Source organism: Protopterus annectens, chromosome 12.part0 (assembly GCF_019279795.1).
Source record: "Protopterus annectens isolate FY-2018-M chromosome 12.part0, PAN1.0, whole genome shotgun sequence".
NCBI classification, from domain to species: Eukaryota; Metazoa; Chordata; order Ceratodontiformes; family Protopteridae; genus Protopterus; species Protopterus annectens.
In genome coordinates, this window is record NC_056746.1 from 814,317,439 (window position 1) to 814,326,830 (window position 9,392).

Below are 9,392 nucleotides of genomic sequence, written 5' to 3' on the forward strand. Positions count from 1 at the left end.
AACATAATATCATATTTGTGAGCACCAGATCCAGGATATTAGCACCCCTAGTAGGTGTGCAGACTAGCTGTTCCATGGTATTTGCATTGACAAAATTGAGGAATCTTTGAAACTGTATGTTAATGGTTGTGCATGTATCCCAGTTTATGATGGGATAGTTGAAATCATTCATGACTGTGGTGTTGAGCTAAATGTTGAATGACTCCAATATATTTACGTATGTGGTATGGTTATCCTGGGTCATAGATGGGAACCTATAGCTAGCAAGGATATGGTAAGGGACTTTACCTAAGGTTAGCTGGACATTGAGTAGCTCAGGCATGTTATATTGTTTGACCAGTCTTGAGATGTGCTTAGTTTTTATGTTGATTGATACACCTCCACCTTTTGTCCCTTCTTTAGCAGTAGCTGGTTTAAAGGCATGGAAGGCATTATAGACCTGTATTGCTGGAGTGCCTTCAGCAGCTTTAAACCATGTCTCAGTAACTGCACAGATGTCAACATTCTGCAGGGTGAGGAGCACTTCCAGGGAGTACAGCTTCTTGTTGAGGTTCCTGGCATTAAGTAGTAACACCTTTAGTTTATCTTGAGTAGAATTTGCTAAGCTGAAAAGATTATTAGATTGGCGTTGCCTAATAAGGCACTATAGGTGCAGATAATATTTTGGCCAACACCTGAAAGCCTAGTGGGGAGAGGTGCAGACCATCCAAGGCAAAGTAATGTGGTCTGTCAATCATGACCTCCCAAGCCAGCAAATATTGGACCCCCCTAGAATGACACCAGTAACTAAGCCAGGTGTTAAAGTCAGTCATATTCTGTTTATATTCTGGTATCATACCTGGAGAAGATGGAATGCTGCTCAGTGCATGGTTCATACCCATCTGTGACACATAATCCGAAAGCTCTATCATGTCTCTTTTCATATAATCCAGGGAGGTATGTCTCAGGTCATTATCACTCACATGGACTATGACAGAGTCATAGTAATACTGTGGTTCAGTGTCCTGAGTATGTGTGTGATCTTGTGGATCCTTGCCCCTGATAGGCAACTGACCGTTACTGCCTCATTGCCCAGCCTGCTGAGTGTACCATCAGTGTGTCTAACAACAGAGTCTTCAGCGACCAATATATTGTGTTGTGTGCTCATTTGCCTTAAGAACATGGAAGTTAAGACATTGTGAGATGTGGCTGTATATATTCTGGGGAGTGTTATCTTTGTAGAGTGTTTAGGAGTTTGCTGAGGACAGTGTATGGGAAGCCTCTGGGGTTTAGGCAGATTGAATTTAAGAGTCTCAGCATTGTGAGTTTATGTATCTGATCCATAGTCGGTGTTGTATGTGTGTTACTGGCAACCTGTTTGGAGATATCAGTGACTGTATCCCTACAAAGACATAGTGTAATTGCTATGCCAGTCTGCTTCAGAATAAGGTGGTTGTCAGTAAACATGAGCCAACTGCTACATTGTATCACAATACCCATTTCCGCCAGGCTGGCTACAGAGACCATAGGAAAGTATATGTCCATGGCTGCAGATCCTCTTTTTTGCGATCTACAAGGAAAGGTGCAGTGCTAATACCCAGTACAGTAAGGGTGGGCAGTTAATAAGCCACCAAGTTTAAAAGCACAAGAATTAGGTGGGTGACTGGAAAACAAAATAAAAAAAAAACAAAGCAATTAAATAGTAATTTTAAACTCAGGGCTCTTGTAGTTAGTGGGATATGCTATAGGTGGATACCTTAAATTAGAAAACTGTTTCTAAGCTCCTCCACCAAATTAGCTAGATCACATTCCTATTCAATCAATGAACACAAAAGGAATACTTCCTGACTAACTTTTAGGACTCAAACAAAACAAATTTTAAATAAAATAAGCTGTAATATAATAGCACCAAAATCAAAAAGTAATGGAAATATCCAAACCTTATGTAGAAATTCCAAAAATCAGTGCAGTCAAACAGCAGTTTTAAACTCATAACTTGTAAATGGAGAGTAATGTAGGTGAAATGTGATCTGCTAAATAATTAAGTGTCATAGGTCCATAGGTTCATAGGTGTTTACTAGGCTAGTAATCACAAGGGTTTTTTTAAGCCTAGCCATGCATCCCAAATCTCTGACAAGTTCTGATACCCTTGATAAGTGTAAGCAGGGATTTGGGAGACAAACCATTTACAGGTTACCTGTGTCCATTAGAGACATAGATGCCAAACCAGGGATGGATTTCCACTTTCCCATCCAATTGTCCAAGTTGCACTTGAATTGGGTTAGGGAGGAACTCTGCTTCACATGGATGTGGAGCCTGTTCCATAGAGAGGGTAGTCTCTGGGATACATACCTATCTCTTCAGCAGATCCTATTTATATCACAGGCAAGGTTTAAGAATTTAGAATGGGTAATTCTGGTGCTGTTGGTTTTGTAGATATGCAGAAGGTCCATCACAGTGGGGTCTGACAATGCCCTGTATACCAGGCATAGATCTCACCTCAAAAGCCTGTAGGAGACAAAATACAGGGATAGGGCCTTGAGGCAGTCTGCATAGGATATTTTACTTATGCCCTGTATTCTTTTAGTGAGGAACCTCTGTGGACATTCCAATTGTTGGATATGCCTGGTTAGGTACATATCAAAGGGGGTATTGTACTCACTGAAGGTCTGATGAATGCCGAATACAGTGGAACATTGACTTCGTTGGACTTGGATGCCATACCTTTGTTTATGAGTTGCACAGTATAGAATGATTTCCTCACCACTATAGACACATGATGGTCAAAGGCTAGATTACTATCTATGTGTGGCCCTAAGTCCCTGACTGCAGGGTCAACTCTAGGGGGTGTGTTGTCAATATGATAGTTACCAGGGATGGATGACTTCCCAAAGGATACGATTATGCATTTCTTGGTATTTAGTTTTAGTCCATGGCTCTGACACCAGTTGTTTGTCTGTGTCAGCCCCTTCTGGAGAATATTTGTGGCAGTGTGAGATTTATTGACAGCTCTTAATTTGCAATCATCTGCAATTTAATCAGCCAGAGACCACTGACATTGGCCTTGATGTCTGAGATGTAAATGCCAAAAAGGAGCTGTCCAAGGACTGATCCCTGAGGGACTCCACTTGTGAAAGGCTTCGATATAGAGGTGGACTACCCAGTTCCATCTTCTTGGGTCCTGTCTGTGAGCCAGTTGGCTAGCCACTGGGTGATATATGGGTTTGTACCTAACCTCCTGAGTTTGTCACCAATACCTGAGTGGGGCATTGTGTCAAATGTCTTGGCCAGGTCAAGGTAGGCAGTGTGAACAATTTTGCCCTCATCCATTGCTTAGGCGACTTTCTCAAAGAAGTCCACCAGGTTGAGTAGGCATGATCTGCCCTTGACGAAACCAAACGGTCCAGTGTCTGTAGGTTTACTATATCTCTATTGATCATCGCCATGATAATTCTTTCAATGGCTTTATATATAACTACATATAAGACTAGTGAGACTTATGAGTCTGTAGTTTCCAGGGTCTGTAGATAGCCCGCCTTTGTGCACAGGGATGACTGCTGCCTTTCTCAATTCATGAGGCTTGAAGTCTCCTTGGAGGCTACAGTTAAATAGTAATTCCAGAGGCCCTGACAGGTCATGTTTTATGCTATTTAGAAGGCATCCTTGGATATTGTCTGATCCCACTGATGCAGTGTTCTTGGTCTTAGAGAAAGCATTATGGACCTATTCCCTAGTGATAGTAGGGGGAGTTATATTTGATGATATTACCTGAGGGAAGTTTAAGAGGGAGATAGCAGTAAAGTTGGAGCTGAATTTATCAGCCAGGAGGTTTGCTATGTCTTCTGGCTCAGTATAGGTGACTCTATTTAAATGAGCTCTGCACACAATTGTGTATTGCCTTTGAGGTTACGAACATAGCTAAAGAATGCTTTGTGGTTGCTCTTGGCCTCGGAGGTCAAACATATCTCAAATTTGACTCTGGTAGACTTTATTTGTCCTCTGAGTTGTTTGTTTAGTCTGATGAGAGAGCTTCTATCCTGCTGGGTGCTGCACCTCATAATTTTTGCCATGATTATCTTCCTGCTGTTATACAGCCTATTGATTTTTTGATTCCACCAGGGTGGCTTGTTTTTTGAGTTAGTTCTGTACTTCTTCCTGATGGGGGAGCTACCTCTATGCAGGTATTAACATGTTTGTACAGGGTTTCTGTGAGCAGTTCTGCATAAGCAGCAGTGTTCTCAGGGTTTATGGGGGCTTGAAATTTTGTCAGGTTTTCACTTAATAGCAGGAGGTTAGCCTTAGAATAGCTCCTGGATATTCCAAGTTTAGCTGGGGAGATCTAGGTTTTATTTTTACTTCAAAGGAGACCATTTTGTGGTCTGACCTTTCCAGGGAAGGCATTACAGTAAGGGGTGTGCAGTACTCTCTCATATTAGTGAAACCAGATCCAGTATGGTCGCACCCCTGGTTGGTGTATTGACTGTCTGGTCCAGGGAATTTGTACATGTATGTTTGGTGTCATACAGGATTCCCAGTTATTAGAGGAGCAATTAAAGTCACCCATGAGTATGATATTGGATTGGTTGGTTAGTGTTTCTAATAAGTTTAAATATATGGCATGGGTTTACTGGGTCACAGAGGGGCACCTATAGCTTGCAAGTAAGTGGTATTGGATTTTACCAATGGTGATTGGAACATGGAGCAGCTCAAGTGTATTGTCCTGTTTGACCAGCTTTGTAGTATATTTATCTTTGATGTAAATAGTGACACCGCCATGTCTGTGAAGTAGCTGGCCTAAATGTGTGGAAGGCATTATAAGCTTGCATTGCTAGGGTGCTCTCTGCAGCTTTAAACCATGTCTTAGTGACCTCTCAGATGTCAGCATTCTCTATGGTAAGGAGAGCTTCTAGGGAGTGGAGTTTTTTGTTTAGACTCCTTATTTATTTTGTGTACTGTTTAACTGGAACACTCGTTAGCTTTATATTATAGGTATAATCAGAAAGTTGCCGACTCACTTCAAGAAATAGTTGTTGTAGATCATGATAACCATTACACTCCCTTCTTCTGCCATTGTAATGATGATTTTGTAGCTGAATTTCAAAAAACTCTTATTTGTGTTTTTTTTTCTGTCTGAAGCAATAAAAATTATAATGGTTATCTGTGCATTCAGGGTGCTATGGATCACATTTTGGCAAAAAATGGTGTGCATAGCTATCTAACTCTGTGTTGTGTTCACTCTGATGAGTAAAAGATTTCTTAATAATATTTTTTGAGGTCATCTTACCTGTAATGGTCTGCCTCGGTGCCTCCAGCCTCGACTCCTCTGTCCTCGGAGCTGAGAGCTCGAGCATCGAGAGGTGGGTCACCTTCTTCGGCTCTAATGTTTTCGGAGCCGAGAAAGGTCGCACACTCAGACTCTTCTACCTCGGCGCTGAAGTCCCCGTCGGCTCCGAGGGAAATTGCTGTACTGGCGGAATCTCCCTCGGCGCAGATAATACTTGAGACTATTCGGAGCCGGTCCCCCAGTCTTTCGGAACCGGCGGAGAAGTCAACTCGGGCCCGATCGGTCTCTTCTCGGTCCTCGAGGATGTCCGATTCGGATATTGACAGGGTACTTCAAAGGCTGTTTCAGTCTCCAGTCTTTCAAAAGTTAGTATCGGCTCCAGCCCAGTCGGCTCCGGAGCCGATTGTCCACCCTGTTATTTTGGTTCCTCCTCCAACAGCCTCGGCACCGTTGGAGTTGGTGCTGGTGGAGCCGGTGGAGGTTTTCAGGTCGGCTCCGACCGTTACTCCAACCCCGACCTTCGGGTCGGAGTTCGGTACACGGACCTCCTCGGTCGGCCCCGGAGGTGATGTTTCGGGTCCGTTGCTTTCGGTTCCGAGCCTCCCTCTCGGTGCTTCGGCTGCGGGAGTGCCTTCTACTGTTGTGGCCTCGGGGGTCGGGCCGTCCCAGGACTCTGGGGGTCCGGCCTTCAGGGCCATGAGGAGTGCTTTAGCCAAATCTTTCTTGGCTACCTCCACCATCTCTCCGGCACCTTCCCTTGGCATGGAGACTTGTTCCTCTGTTGTCCCCCTGTCTCAGGACAGCGGAGTCCTGGAGCCTGAGGTCACCCCCATTGGGGATTCCTCCCTTCCTGGGGGTCCTTCCGAAGCTTCTTCGGAGGAACCTCCCAGGAAGAGACAGTGTAAGAGGAAGCACGTCGACTCACCTGATGAGTCTCTCACCTCAGACGCCGACATCGATGATGCGGAGGGGTCCCCCCAAGTCATCCTCGGACGACGTCTCCTTTGTGGACATCTTAGAAATCCTCAAACAACGAGGCGACTGGCGATCCAAACCCCCTTCTGCTGAGGAGTCGGTATTCCTCAAGGCCTTCGGGGCTCAGCCTTCCACCTCCTGGGTGTCTCCGCCCTTCGATGAGCTCCTGGATTTGATCTCTCGAAGGGCGTGGGAGCACCTGGATTCTGTGGAACTGGTGCCAGCTCACCCGAATAAATTTTTGTCAGCCCCCCCAGAAAAGGAATTCTTATCCAAAGGTGTGGCCGTAGATGCCCTGGTGGTGGCATCTGCTACCCAGCAAGATGTGGCAGAGGCTTCAGTGTCCGTCCACCCTCCTAATAAAGAGTCCAGGAGTATGGATCGGTACGGGAAGCGCACCCTTACTTCAGCGGCCTTTACTTTAAGGTCTCTGAATTACCTTACGCACTTCACCAGACTTCAGAGGGATCTGGTCAAGGAGCTGTCAGATACCCTCTCTGGTAACCTACCTGAGCAGTTGGCCCAGACGGTTAGCTCTCAGTTGGCTACCCTGTCATCTATATCGGACTCGTCCATGAGGCTCATTTCATATGTGGCTGAGGGGGCGAGTAGAGCGGCGGGTACAGGTGTTGCTCTACGGAGACAGGCCTGGCTCCGCCTGTGTCATTTTGCAGAGGCCTTCAAGTCTTCTTTTGCTGACGCTCCCTTTGATGGGTCCTCCTTGTTTGGACCCAAGGTAAAGGACACCTTGACCCGCTGTGAACAAGAGGGTAAGACTTTGACTGCCGTAGGGGCATGGTTTTCCACTCCCTTCCAGCCTTATCCCAAGGCTAGAAGAGGGGGGAAAATGTGGTTCCACAAATCTCAGAAGACTTACCCCTCACAGCAGGATGATCCCCCTTCTAGAGGCAGAGGAGGGGGAAATTTTTCAGGAAGACGTCGTCCCAGAGGCGGCAGGGGCCCCCGCAACACTGGAGACCGCGAGTCCTTTCGTGGCTCCTCAACCTTCCAGCATCCCTGAAGGATTGCCCGACTGCGCCACTCCGGAGCCAGTCGGGGGTCATTTTTTGAGGCACCTAAAGGCCTGGGAGAATATCACCCAGGACCGATGGGTGCTCCGAATCATTGCTGGAGGTTACAACATCCCCTTTTCGCAGCCCCCCCACCATCCCGGAAAATCCCGGACCCACCACCCAGTCAACGGGATCTCACAGCCTTCGAAATTTCAAAGCTGCTTCAAAAAGGAGTCATCCAACCGGTCCCCGAAGACCAGACCGGATTAGGGACTTACTCAAGATTCTTTTTGGTGCCAAAAAAGACCGGGGACATGAGGCCCATCTTGGATCTCAGCAAGCTCAGCCATTCTGTCAAGAAGTCCAAGTTCCGGATGGTCACTTTACAATCCATTCTCCCGCTGCTGGAGAAAGGTGTTTGGATGTGCTCCATAGATCTCAAGGGTGCCTATTATCACATCCTGATAGATCAGGCGTCCAGGAGACACTTGCGCTTCAGCCTGGGAGACATTCATTTCCAGTTCCGTGCACTGCCCTTTGGTCTCACCACAGCTCCCAGGGTGTTCACCAAATGTTTGGCAGTGGTGACTGCTCACCTGAGAAGTCTAGGATTCCAGGTGTTTCCATATCTAGACGACTGGCTCCTAACTGCCACCTCCAGGCGTCTACTCTTACAAAACCTAGCAGCCACTATTTCTCTAGGCGACTCCCTAGGAATCACCTTCAATTGGGCAAAGTCTGTGTTGCTGCCATCTCAGCGCATACGGTTTATCAGAGTAGAGATAGACTCAAAGCAAATGCGGGTCTATCTTCCGAAAGAGAGGATAGAAACATTACAATCTCAAGTCCGAGCATTGCTCTTCAAACGCCGAGCCCCAGCAAGGATGTTCCTACAACTGTTGAGTTCCATGTTGGCTGCCGTTCTCCTAGTTCCCTTAGCAAGATTGCACATGAGGATTCTCCAGTGGCTCCTGTCAGTCCAGTGGTCATATCAGGATCTCCCTCTCAGTCACCTCATTATGATCATGGAGACGTGCAAACAGGACCTCCATTGGTGGCTTCTTTCCTCCAACCTGGATCAGGGGCGACCCTTCGTTCCTCCACCTCCAGTGGCCACTTTGACTACGGACGCCTCCCAGATGGGGTGGGGGGGACATTACCTGGGCAGGTCAGTTCAAGGCAAGTGGCACCCCGACGAGAGTTCCCTACACATCAACATACTGGAAACGAGGGCGGTGCTTCTGTCGCTACAAGCACTACACAGTTACCTCCCCCAGGGCATCATTGCCATTCAGTCCGACAACATGTCAGTAGTCTGGTACCTGAACAAGCAGGGAGGGATCATGTCCTACCCCCTTTGCAGAGAGGCCATGAAAGTATGGGATTGGGCTGTTGCAACCAACCGTTTCCTGGTAGCAGCACACATTCTGGGGAAATCCAATGTGATAGCCGACAGGCTAAGCAGAACTATTCTCTCCCCGCGCGAGTGGTCTCTGAACGACAGAGTGGCAGCTCAGATCTTCAGAAGATGGGGAACTCCTTGTTGCGACCTCTTTGCAACTCCCCTCAACACGAAATGTCTACAGATCTTTTCTCTCACCCCAGTTCTGGGGGGGTTTCCCAAGGACGCCCTGGTCCAAGCTTGGCCCAACGACCTACTGTACACCTTTCCACCGGTTCCTCTACTTCCCAGGGTGATCCAGAAGGTGATTCACTTGCAGTGCTAGATGATTTTAGTTGCCCCATACTGGCCTCGTCAAGTCTGGCTGCCCTTTCTTCGGAAATACGCACTGGACGGTCCATGGTTCCTGGACCAGGTTCCAGATCTCTTGATTCACCAGTCGGGACAGCTGCATCAGTCCCTTCACTCATTGAGGTTAACAGCTTGGCTCCTCCACTTCCGACCATAGTCAGAAACCAGGTTTTGGACTCGGAAGTTATACATATCTTGTCCTCGGCCCACAAGAATTCCACTAAAAAAATGTATAACAGCAAATGGAAGAGATTCGCCATTTGGGCCCAACTCCGGGGATTGGATCCCATTACTGCCCCGGTGTCTGAAGTTTTAAAATTTTTAGCTTCCTTCTTCAATCAAGGTTCTTCGGTCTCTACCATCAAAGTTCAATTAGCAGCTATTTCTA